General features: G+C 39.0%; 2 long non-coding RNA genes across 2 annotated transcripts; both read left to right on the forward strand.

Moving 5' to 3' along the window:
- Positions 1 to 1,553: 1,553 nt before the first annotated feature.
- Positions 1,554 to 1,978, forward strand: LOC117593286. Its single transcript, XR_004574719.1, has 2 exons — positions 1,554 to 1,812; positions 1,913 to 1,978. It is a non-coding gene; the product is annotated as an uncharacterized LOC117593286 (long non-coding RNA).
- Positions 1,979 to 2,809: 831 nt separating this feature from the next.
- On the forward strand, positions 2,810 to 3,530 carry LOC114840270. Its single transcript, XR_004574718.1, has 3 exons — positions 2,810 to 2,868; positions 3,080 to 3,214; positions 3,410 to 3,530. It is a non-coding gene; the product is annotated as an uncharacterized LOC114840270 (long non-coding RNA).
- The last annotated feature ends 9,535 nt before the right edge of the window (positions 3,531 to 13,065 follow it).

Here is a 13,065-nt window from a genome sequence, read left to right on the forward strand (position 1 = left end):
AAAGTTTCGTTTGTGCTGCTTCGGTATTTTAGATATTAAAATAATATTTGTAGGTCAATCTGAGGTCAACCAGCCCCCCCACATTCTCCAAATTCACCCAAAATAGTCTTGATCGTTTGTGCTGGTTTGTGCCGGTAAAAGTTTCGTTTGTGCTGCTTTGGGTTTTAAAATATTAGACATTGAATTATAGACGATTATGTCACCAGCCCCCCCAAATTCTCCAAATTCATCCAAAATAATCTCGTTCGTTTGTGCTTCGTTTGTGCTGGTTTGTGCCGGTAAAAGTTTCGTTTGTGCTGCATTGGGTTTTAAAATATTAGACATTGAATTATAGAAAATGACGTCACCAGCCCCCACATGCTCCAAATTCTCGTTCGTTTGTGCTCCGTTTGTGGACAACTAACTGAATGGGAAAGAGATTGAATGAGAGAGAATTATAGACGGTGCACCAGCCCACTTTTTTTTAACAGTAGGCTAGTTGAAGTAACAAGGTAAGACCTTAAGAATCGGCGAACCAAATGACAATATTCACATATAGGTTACTGTTATCCTGTGCGTTTTCAACTTTTAACGAACACTGAATCACAGGATGTGTGGATGCAACATAAACTTCAAGGTAAGTGTTTTTACTTACTGTATGCTGTGTTTTGTTAATAATATAAAAACTGTCATAAATACACGCACCATAATCTGTTTGATGTGTTTATACACATGTTTATTGTAAAGGCCTTTTGGCCTATATGTCTCTTAGGCTCACTATGGCTTCTTTTTTTTTTAATTAAACATGACAAGCTATTTGCTATTTTCTATTTTTTTATCGAACATCCATTAACAAAAAAAAATACCTTTAAAAACTTAAACTTAAAAACACTTTGTCTTCAAACCAAATATACCACACAAAATAATAGACTTGAGTGCAAACTTCCATAAAATAGCACACTACTTCTCCTAACAGGAGTAGGAAAACAAGGGTGTGTGGCATACAAAAAAGTTCAACAAAAATAATTAAACTTGTGAAATTAAATAGTGCAATCAGTCTTTTGTGTATAATACAGCATGTGGGCATATTTTGCTTTTATCTGACGCTCCTGTCACTCCACTTCTCAGGTCGTCATACATCTCCCAGACACATGGAGACCTCCTGCAATAGGCCACATAATGTCCAAGAACATCCTGGGTTAAGCCTCCTCTAAAAGCAATGACTGCCCGTAAAGTAAATCTCTTTCCCTGGAGCATCAGATTGGAGGGAAATTCACTCAAAGGAAATTCTGTGGAGTTGCTTCCCAGGTCAGTGTCAATCCACATAAGTTCTCCCAGACTGTAACTGTGAGAAACTTTCCCTGCACAGAGCACTTTTTCTGAGGTATCTGGCTTGATTGCAGAGGGACACTGTGACAGACTTTGGATCGGCCTGAGGCAGGGGGACTCCGGAAGGTCAAGGCCTTCTTCCACCGCGGTCTGAAGATGAGCCATGCCAGAAGCCTGCAGTGCAGCAACAGAAATACAAACAAATGCAATTTCCCTTGTGACTTGTTTGCTGAGACCAAAATTCTGTGAAGAGCACTGTTTTGTTAATGAAACACAAGTGCGTTTTGTCATTGACTTTTCAATGATAGTGGAGATGTGGCATTGTGCATCAATTTGGAGAGCACCAGACTTCAGTCGGACAGCTTTGAATATTTCGCTCATCAGTTCTGCCCTCTGTATGTAGGCCTGTGCATTCAGACCCTTTGTGGTGATGGACTTCACTAGCTGGAGGAGGTTGTTGGAATCCTCATTGCAAACAATATTTTCAAAAGTTACACTATCACAGTAAGTACAACATAAGCATTGACAAAAAGCATCAAATGCACATGTGTTCAGCACAGAGATTCTTGATTTCCTGAGTTTAACAGTTTCCATTTTTCAACAGGTCCACTTTGAGTCTATTCCCTCTCACGGATGGATCTGCATGGAGCCATTCAGGACAAGGAGAGAGGTATGAACTCCTCTTCCTCTTTTTGGGTGGAACTGCTAAGCCTCTCCAGTTTTCAACAGCTTCTTCATCTGTTGGATGGATGTTTGTGACAGTGTCAGACTCCCCAGAGCAGGAAGCATCCATCTCTGGCCTTCCATCTATCCTGCAGGTTGTGGTGGGTAGTGGACTGACTCCTGTGTCGATCTCTGTTGCAACAGCCTCATCCTCTTCACCTTTTTCCACACTCTTTTGTTTTGCAGAAAAAACACGAATGTTGCCTTCAATGAAGGTCAGATGTCGAGCAATTAATCGATCCACTCGAATAGGCAAGTGTTCATGCTTGAAAAGGCCGCGTTTGATGTTTTTAAACTCGGCTTCGACGTTGGCTGAACTTGCAGTGATTTTGGAGCTCCGGAAGTGAGGGATCATTACCCCTGTCCAGAGAGGTAAGTAATTTGCAAGCCAGATTATATTTGGAATAATCTCAGGGAGGAAGTGCATATTGTCATGATCACCATTAGATGTGGCAAGTGACCTGCTCTCCTCACATATATCTGTTACCCACTGCTGCAGGTCTGTCGGTGTTTGGTCACATGGATCCACTTCTTCCAGGTCCGCACCCTCTACATCTGGAATGATGACACACTCTTCTGCAATTCTGGCTTTCAGGTATTTCTTGCACCTTTCTGAAATGAGGGGGGCTCCAGAGCTGTCACTGCCCTCTGTTTCGCTAAGAGCCACAATAGTAATGCATCTTAGTAGCTCTCTTGCATCGTCCATGGATTGTGACATGAGAAGCTGAGCTATTGACCTAACAAAGAAATCTTTAATGCAATGTGTTTTTTTTTTCAAGCAGTCCCACCGGCAGATCATCTTGATGCAGTGAGCAACATCAACCCGCACGAAACAAGGTGGGACTTTTGCTGACTGTCTACCAAGTAAGACACCACAACATTCATTGATGTAGGTCTTAAGATCAGGATGAGAAGTAAAAGCCTTGACCAAAGCTCTGAGCAAAGCCAGAGAAAAGTCACTCACAACCTCTTTTGGAGTAGGTGCACCTGCGCGTATCCATTCTGTCAGCCAATGTGTTATGGCATTAACATCATGTCTCTCTGACAGCATTTGCACCACTGGGACATTTGAGCTCTCACCCCCTGCCACAACACCCTGATAAAGGAATACATGGCCAGACTTGCCATTTGGTCTCTGTAGTTTCCTCACCACTGAGCCAGTTGCATCAAAACTCACAGTGGGGTTAGTAGATGTCTTTAATAATGTCTTGTACATATACATTTGTGTTTGGCTCCAATAGTGACAAAAAAACTTGTCTAGTCCAATGTCTTTAATGCTACCACTGTGAGGGGCACTGTATTTTAGCATCTGCAATGACAGAATAGGATCCTTGTCGCCTAATTCCAAATCATTTCTCTCCTGCTTTGCTTTGCGCAGGGTGGCCAAATTAGGCAGATGACTTGGCTCAGGATCTCCAAAATCCATCAGCTTTATTGCCTCTGATGCCCTCCATACATGGGGTTCCTTTCTACCCTCACACACTTCTTTGGATATCTGCACACGCAAGTTACCAGACATCAGCCAGTGTGCAGGGAGTCATCAGTGTTTTTATTTCAGGCTTTTTGTCACATTTTATGTGAATTTGGCCACAACACTCCTTACAGTTGCCTCTGATTACAATATATTTGTCTGTGACTGATGGATAGACCTTGGCTCTTATAAAAGTAAATGTGCAGGGGCATTTCACTTCTTGCCAAATGTGATGATTTATCACATGCGTCCAGATACCAGGCTTCAAAATTGTGTATTCCTTTTTTTTTGTTTTAGAGAACTTGTTTTTGTATGTCACTGTTTCAGGCATAAATTCAATCCATTTCTGAAATGGAACTTCAAAATCAAAAGTGTAGCAATCTTTTGGACTGGAGGAAAGGGACCCTGGCTCAAAATCAGTGTCATCACTACTGCCACTTGTTTCATGATCACTTTCATGAGTAAACCCTAAAGCCTTCCAGATGTTGAGTCTGTTTAATTTAACAAAAGTGTATAGTGCCTTTGCAGTGATCTTGTTGTCTAGCTGTTTACTAAGCTCTGTCCAGATGCTCTCATTAGGAGTAGCTATGTTGCCATTTTGGATTATGGCCTCTTTTGATGAACATAGGACTGTGAAAATGGAATCCCTGTCGACTGCTGGTTTCTTGGGCATCTGGCATAAGCAAAACATAATTACCTTCAATTATTCTGATTCCAAAAAATATCATGTACAGCATAAATTTGTTTTAATATATTACTGTATTGGTCTAAATATAATGATCATATAATATAGTAAGGATAATGTAGATGGATAATATATCTTATATTAGGACCAATATGGTAATGTTCACCCCTAGATTGTCATTTTTTATTGAACTGAAAATTCATTGCTAACACTATCACTAATTTAGCTATGAAATGTTAAATACAGTTGCACCCATGGTCGTTTTTTAATACTAAAATGAAACTTTGTGCAACTGTAAATAGCATTTCATAGCTAAATTAGTAATAGAAGTATTATTTTTGAGGTTTCTGTTCAATAACAAGGTTAGCTCTCTTGAAATGTTACAATGTACAATATTCTTGCAGCTACTAGTATTGTAACAGACAGTTTTAAAACAATGTATACTTACATTGTTCAGAAATTTGGATCAGTAACGACTTTGGTAGTTTGATTTATATCGACCTTTTCTCCACTAACCCTACACAATTTTATACAAGAGCATTCTTGAATGGTAGTGTCACTTGCCCCTAGTGGTGGGAGTTGAGTGTAGCAGATGAGACTCATGAAATACAATCACTAGACACTGAAGTGAGGATAATTGTTTATTGAACAAATTGTGTGATGACAGAACGTCTTCGTCAATTCTACTTTAAAAGTGTGCTCACCTCGAGGATAGTTTAGCTGTTTTCTTGCCCAAAAATGCTGAAGTTACATTTAAACTACGACTTGATGGCACACGCGCACAAATCCATTTTGCTCATAGAGTAGCAGAAGATAAGAGTGACATAGGCCTAATAAAAGAAAAACATTTTATTAAACACTACAGGACTAGAAAAAACCTGATGAGAAATTGCATGATGTTCTATTAAATCATCTTTATTAGCATCTAACATTTTAGAGATTGAATAGACAAAACCGAAATAAAATGCTCATAGGCTATAGGCTACTGACTAACTACAAACCAAAATACAGATCTGTCTGACTATTTTTGATCTTGTGACCATTGATTTATCTATTTTATTCAGTGAGCCTTGTTTGTAGCCTATACGCCTAAATATTAATTTGATTACATTTCTGATATTTTAAAACCCAACGCGGCACAAACGAAACTTTTACCGGCACAAACCAGCACAAACGAAGCACAAACGATCGAGACTATTTTGGGTGAATTTGGAGAATGTGGGGGGGCTGGTTGACCTCAGATTGACCTACAAATATTATTGTAATATCTAAAATACCGAAGCAGCACAAACGAAACTTTTTACAGCACAAACCAGCACAAACGTAGCACAAACGAACGAGCATAGTATGATGACGTTTTGCGTTGGTGGGGGGGCCAACTTCACGCAGGTGATAGACCTCACCCAATCTGGTCAACTGACTTAAAAGTTCCAATATATGTTCACAGCTACACGTTTAACATGATCAGATCAAGTTGCCACGGTGACACAGGAATGCTTCGCCCCGCCCATAGGCCAATGCTTCTAGCGCTACCTACCGACCAAATATTAGATTTTCAAAAGCTCATAGCTTTTGCCCCAATTGTGGTACAGACACAAAACTTGTATAATTTGATGTGAAAACAGGTGCTTTACAACATTGCAAAAGACTGTTTCTGCCTGACTACAATTTCCACTATTTATAATTTTCAGAAAAACCTACCTTTGAGAAGTAGTCTTAGGCCGTTCTTCACATTTTCAAGAAACTTCACAAATAGCATCTGTGAATACTACCCTTTAATAATTATCAACAATATTAGACATTTCAAACACAGCAGATGTCATTTGTCAATAACTTCCTGAGTCCTACAATTTTACAGGAAGTGAAACCATATCACCCAGAACCGTTTATCCGATTCTCACCAATTTTGGTGTGCTTCTTGGTCAATCAATCAATCAATCAAATGTATTTATAAAGCCCTTTTTACAACAGCAGTTGTCACAAAGTGCTTTTACAGAAACACCCGGCCTTAAACCCCAAGGAGCAAACAACATGGCTATGACAAGGTAAGGTCATGTGCAGTGTTTGTTGCCAATTGGCTATTTGGGACGCTGTTCCAGAAAATCACATGAAACGCTCATTAATCCTGAACACAAACAGGCCAATACAACCTATCAGGCCTATAACGCCTATCCTCTTATGACATTCTTAATGCTTGGACCCCTTAATTGCTGCTTGCAGCTATATTGATAATTTTGGTTGTTGTTACTGAGGCAATTGCAAAACAAACATTATCTTATTACGTTATTACATATATCTTTTTACGTTGGTTTACAAAGTCTCCGACCGGACATGACATGTTTGATCGTAAGGATACGAAAAAGATAATATTGATGAATACCAGCCATGTTGGTGAAATGATCGTATGATCATTTTAAGATCAAATTTGATGGTAGGGGGGAGTGGGACACATTTTGATTTGGGTTAAATAATTATGAAAATATTTGAGTTTGATGGATCATATTTTTATACAAGCAATACACACATCTCTGCAACCAATGAACACTTCAAGTTTGTTTATCTGACTTACCGTTCTTGTACAATTGCGCCGAAAATCACAGAAGTGAGATGTTTTTTGCCATGGGGCAAGTTGTAACAGAAGGGGTTTAGTTGCAACGCTTTCTAGAAAAGTCTGTTTGAATACAATTAATTCAACAATTCTGTTTAAATATATATTTATATACTAAAGGTAACCCTCATTCAATCCATCATGACACATTACAGATATAAAAAATATCCACAAATAACTATCCCTGTTCCATCCATGTTTTCCCGTCTAAATAAAGGACAGATTGTTTTCGATTGATATTCAGATTGATGGACCAAATGGGTAGATGGATTATATCCCATCAAAATATAAATACTGGCAAAAGGTTGTGTGTCAAACACTAACTTTATTCTCCAAATGGGCTCAAACATTTAAACATTGCTATGTATAAACAAATGTGTAATTATTTATTAAAAACACATTACAATGTGTAAACTGATATATTTAAGAAACTAATTAAAAAACACACATTACTAAATTCATTAAAAACACATTGGGAAACTCTTTGTAAATGGATTTGCTCATTTATTTAAAATATTTTAAAAAATGTAGGCCTATAAGTTTAAACTTATTTGTTCATTCAATTCACTCACACAATCAGCCATTCACTCAGTTTTACTGTTTGTCACACTCATGACAAACATAATACTGATATCCCTCAGTGCACAATTCATGTGCCCAACCCTCACAGAAAACAAACTTAACCCATTTCTTCCCAGCGATAGAAGTGGCAAACTTCTGTTTGTTTTTTCTTTGAAGTAAAGATCTTTCTTTTGGTCTTGAGGGCAGGTTTTTATTGCTTTTTGTCTTCTGTTCCTCAACTGTCTGTTTAATTTGAGTGTCTGTGAGGATGGCGCTGACACATCTCTTCCTTGTCTTAAAAACATTCTTCTGTGGTCCAGCTTTTGGAAAGTGCCTGACCATAGCAGGGCTGAATACAGGAGTGGGCTCTTATTATCTTATACTATTTTAACTAGCCTACCTCTTTGGGGCTCAGCTCACAGAACATGCCAGCCTCTTTTTAAAAAAAATATTCCTGAGCTCCTTTTCCTGCTCTGAGCTCAACACCTGTCTGTGGCAAAAGTAACTTGTTACTTGAGTGGGTAACTTGTTGCTACCAGCCTCCTGCAGCTTTCTCTTCAGTGTAAATAAACGATGTAGAGTCACATAGCAGATTCCATAGGACTTTGCCACTCCTCTGACAGACCTGCCGCTATCTATTTCCCTGGCAGCAAGACACAACACCTCTTTACTCACTGCCCTATCTGTTGTTCTCTTTCAATGTCTCATTCTGTGAAAAAAAAAGCTGCAGGACAGTGTATTTGAACGAAATGAACTTGATGTGTTCACAATGTTGTTCTTGAAACCGTAATGCAAATAAAACCATTTGAAATTATTTAGAAAATAGACGTTTTTATTTCATTTTGTTGTAGGGTTAATTGTAACTATTGTAGCTATTAGTTGATTCGACATTTTCAAAACAGTACTACGTTTTAGGCAAAATTACTGTTTTTAAAATAATAAAAAATTCAATTCGGTGACTTACAAAGTTCAGTAACTGAAAAATAAGTATTATAAAGAATTTTACTTACATGCCACGAAAACATTCTTTGCTGTGGATCTTGACAAAAGTTAACTCAATCGCTCTGAAAACTGGAGGGAGACCGTCGTCGAGCTCTGTAGTGAACTGACCAGAAACACATCCTGTTCGCCCCTGTGCAACTACATAAGAGGGCTGTGTTACATTTAACCCTGCGTTAGGTTGTACCCCGTGTTCCCCTACGCATGTTTCATGAATGAGTATTTCATGAAGCTATCTGTCCCTGCCTGCCTGGCTGCCATTTAAAAAACAATTTCATTAAACCATGTGTTGTCATAAAACCATCATTGGCCGTTGAATCTGTGCCTGGCGTCCCGCATTTCCTAATCGTGACAGAATGACACAACTGAAAATGAACCTAGTTACTGCATTGATTGGAGGACCAAGAGAGGCGTCTCAATGACGCCCATCCAGCCATCCCAGTCCCTGTCTCACCGCCTCTGCCTCGCCGCACCGCCCGGCATCCCTGCCTCGCCGCCCCGCCTGGCATCCCTGGTGCTGCCCTGCGGACAGCACGCACACTGGCGCCAACGTCTCGTTCTGCAATGCTGCCTGTTCTGTTTGGTTTTTGTCCTTTGTTCTTGAATGTAGATTGTCCTTCTGTAGTTTTCACCTGTCTTGTAATATACTTATTTAGCCTGCCCAGTTCTGTTCTGCCTTAGTCGATTAATTAAGAGGGTTTCATGTGTGTCCCAGGCTGCCTGCCTTATTTTCCTGCCGTTTTGTTGTTTTTTCGTCTGCCCTAGTGTTGTCATTAAACCATCATTGTCCGTTGAGTCTGTGCCTTGTCTTGTCCGTTGAGTCTGTGGCGTCCGGCGTTTCCTAATCGTGACACAGATATAATTTAAATGTAAGTCATTCATGTAACCCAGAGCGACTTGTTGATAGATAGATGGATGAGCTGATATAAAACAGACCCATTCATCATTTATATTAATATGCTAATCAAAGCAACTAATATTGTGAGTAATTTGAAGTGTTACTGTAATTATTCAAATGTGGAATGGATTGTTCAGGTGACATTCATTGCAAAACAACCAGTCCTATCCAGTGTATGCTACCCATACATTAAGCCCAAACGGCTACTTAGATGGTTATTCCGCATCTTTTTGGTGAGCCAACTTTTCTGGCTCCATTTACCTTAAAGACCCTGCTCATTTGGCTCTGGGACGGCTCTTCATAATACCCCCAAACAGTTTGTTTGGTCAAATTATCACATGTAAATGCTAAAAAGTAGGTAATAATTATTTTGTGTGTAGCCAAAGGCACGTTACATCTTTCCTTCTTTAGATCGCCAGCATTCTTTTTTTCCTGTACCCTACTGAAAAATGCATGTGGAGAAGAAAGATGTGCTTTCCTAGCTATTCTTCTGCAATGTGTGCATACAGTCTTTAGTGGGTAAATTTCAGCAAATAATTTCAGCAAATAATCATTAAAAAAATTATTGGGAATTAAGGACACAAATGTATGTCTCTTTTCACCAATGCCATATGTTCTCAACTTTCAACAAAAATTTGTCAATCCAAAAGAGCCGCTGGCGATTGAGACATTTTGGTAGCACGCTATGTCAGGGGTGTCAAACCGGTTCCACGGAGGGCCGAGTGTTTGCAGGTCTTTGGGTTTTCCTTTAAATTGGTTCCCAGGTCAGACCTGAACAACCAGGTGGGGGTAGAAATTAACCAATTAGTGAACTAATTAATCAATCAGGTACAAGGTGAGAGCGAAAACCTGCAGACACTCGGCCCTCCGTGGAACCGGTTTGACACCTGTGCGCTATGTGATCATTTGTCACCTTGCTAGTATTTGTAATGGTCCGTTCCTGAAGGGACCATTCCGCTTCGTGTTTTCTGTGTGTCCCCGTCTTGTCCTTGTATGGTCTTTCCTGTTCTTGTTTCAGTTAATCGGTATATTCAGTTCACCTGTGTTTTAGCCCCCACCTGTTTCTGTTCTCCTCGTTTCTCACTGTATTTAGTTCAGCCCTTTTCTCCTTGTCATTGTTGGTCATTGTTGGTCATTGTTGGTCATTGTGCGTGCGTGCGTGCGTGCGTGCGTGCGTGCGTGCGTGCGTGCGTGCGTGCGTGCGTGCGTGCGTGCGTGCGTGCGTGCGTGCGTGCGTGCGGCAGGTGAAAAGGGACTTTATTAAGCTATTGAAACGACCTAATGTGCATACCACCGCGTATGCGACCGTGTATACGTCTATACGCGTATGCGACCTTCAGTCGACTGACAAAAACGACTGAACGCACGTGTGTACGCGTGTAGATATTATCCTGTACAGTAGAGGGCGCAGAAACCCGGGGATCACTAGTCTGTAAGAACAGGAAGTTGTGAAACACCTCCGACGAAGAGAAGAGGAACGGGTTAGTTTTTCGGCTAAATACAGGTGAGTTAAGATATTATTTTCATCTAGCTAAAACCACCAGGCATGTGGAGGTGCTTGGTTATGCAATACAGCTAGTTACCAGTGAGTTTTGTTGCCTCGGTTTGCGAGCTACATTGTAATATTTGTTTTCACTCTCGAACATTTCATCAATGTAAACTGTGTCGGCCATTGGCTTTAGCCTATACGTCCTCCCTTCCCAAATCGAAGATCATGTCCATTGCTCAATCAAACCATTGTAGCCCTATAACTGCAACATCTTTTTAGGCTTATAATTTTTATTTGACCATGTTTATTACTGTCTTAGCTATGTTGCTTTCTCTGTATGAGTTTTAATAAGCGAGACTGGGTGGCTAGTTAAAACCACGGACAACGAATTCAAATCGCAGACATTAACATGTTTTTCATTAGTATATTTACAATTTTGCATCTCTCCTACAGGTTTCCCATGAAGAATCTATTTTATTGGACCCTTTTCTGTAAACAGGACTTCTTTCTCTTATATTTTTCTTCACAGAAAACTGATAGGCTTACCTATAATGTGTAGCCTATATAATTTATTTTTCAGTATTGTAGATATCATTTAAATGTGCATTGTAAATATGGAAATAATTGCTTTAACGTCATCTGGTAATTATTCAATAAATGTACTATATATATATTCAAATGTTTCAGTTTTGTCTTTTGAATTTTCATGGAATCCCTAACATGTGAAATGCAGTTTTACATTGTGATTACACAGTGCAGATCGGGAGTGTCATATTTCTCTAGAGAGTAGTATAAAGAAAATGTACTCCCTACCTTATTTTCATTTTTCTTATTTTGGCCATTTTCAGTTATAAAATCAATAGCTTTATTTAAATAATAACAGCCAGCCATGGACGGGTAGTCTTATAACACCCGCCATATAATAAGGTTGTTAGGTACTAAAAAAGGTACTAAAAAAGGTACTAAAAAAAACATTATATTAAGAAATTGTATTTCAACAGAGTATTACACAGCACATTTTATTTCAGTTATACTGTGCTTAGTAGGGAGTGTATACGCTGACTTCAAATTATATTTTCCCATTCGTTACCAAAGTGAATGCATATTTAACCGTTAAAAGTAAATGCAATATAAAAGCATAGGAAGGGTGTTTATAGTTGGATTATTTTTTGTGGAGTCGTGACAATTCTATCACAAATTTAGGCTAGAATTTGGAACAGAGACCACTGCAAGCCTAATGTTTGACAGTATTCTATCGTGCTAGTCTACTAAATCGATTTAATATAGGCCTAGCTGGAAACACAATTAAACAACGTGACATTCGTTAAAGAACGTAATAAAAACAGCTAATAGCTTGCTAAGACTATTTAAATATGGGCCTAGTTGTAGTATTCCTTTAGTTTGTCGTTGTGTGTCATGGTAATGCAACAAACTTATTTACCAGCACTTTCATACTGACAAGACAAAAGTTGGAGCCGCCAATTATTTTAAGCGTACAAGTTTGTAGACATTTTATAAAGCCGTTACCATCACAAATCGATAGGCTACCTTAATTATTGTTTATCAGGGTAATGAAAGCATGACAACATACTATTTGATTTTAAACGACCACGAATACTATGTTTTACATTGTATGTATAGGCTAAAGCCTACTTCGTAGCCAGTTTGCTATGACAAATAAATTAACATGAAATCATGTTTTTATCTAGCTGATATCACATGCCCCGCTCCACCAAATTCAGCAACATATTTTACAGTCAGAATATATCTAAATTAATAGAACGGAAAACTATGTATCTACCAAATGGCTTTTGGATCCACAGTTCTAGCAAAAGGTGTTATTTGAAACGCCTACAATTTAATCAATTCTGAGCGATTTTTGACCAAGAGTAGACTAATGTTCTTATTTACCAGACACCACTTCCATACCGTAATAATTCCCCGTTTATAAGCTGCACCGTGTATAAACCGCACCATTAATTGTATATCTTTGTATACAAACCCCAGTATTAACTGCATCTATAGCCTACATAAACCGCATTTGCCTGTAGAATTATGGCTAATACATAATTCAGGGGTGTCATTTCAGCAAAAGCGGAGGCATGGCAATGTGACATGACATCTAGGACAGAGAGTGGAGGTCTAATAATCATTAGTCATTTGTTTAAACTTAACAGAAAATAAAGAAATGCATTGACTTACATGCCAACCTATTGTAGGTGTTCAAGACCTGCGTGAAGCCCCCAACCCAAAATAGGCTCAATCGTTTGTGCTGGTTTGTGCTGTTAACATTTTCGTTTGTGCTGCTTTCATTTTTTAGAAT

Source organism: Esox lucius, chromosome 18 (assembly GCF_011004845.1).
Source record: "Esox lucius isolate fEsoLuc1 chromosome 18, fEsoLuc1.pri, whole genome shotgun sequence".
NCBI lineage: Eukaryota > Metazoa > Chordata > Actinopteri > Esociformes > Esocidae > Esox > Esox lucius.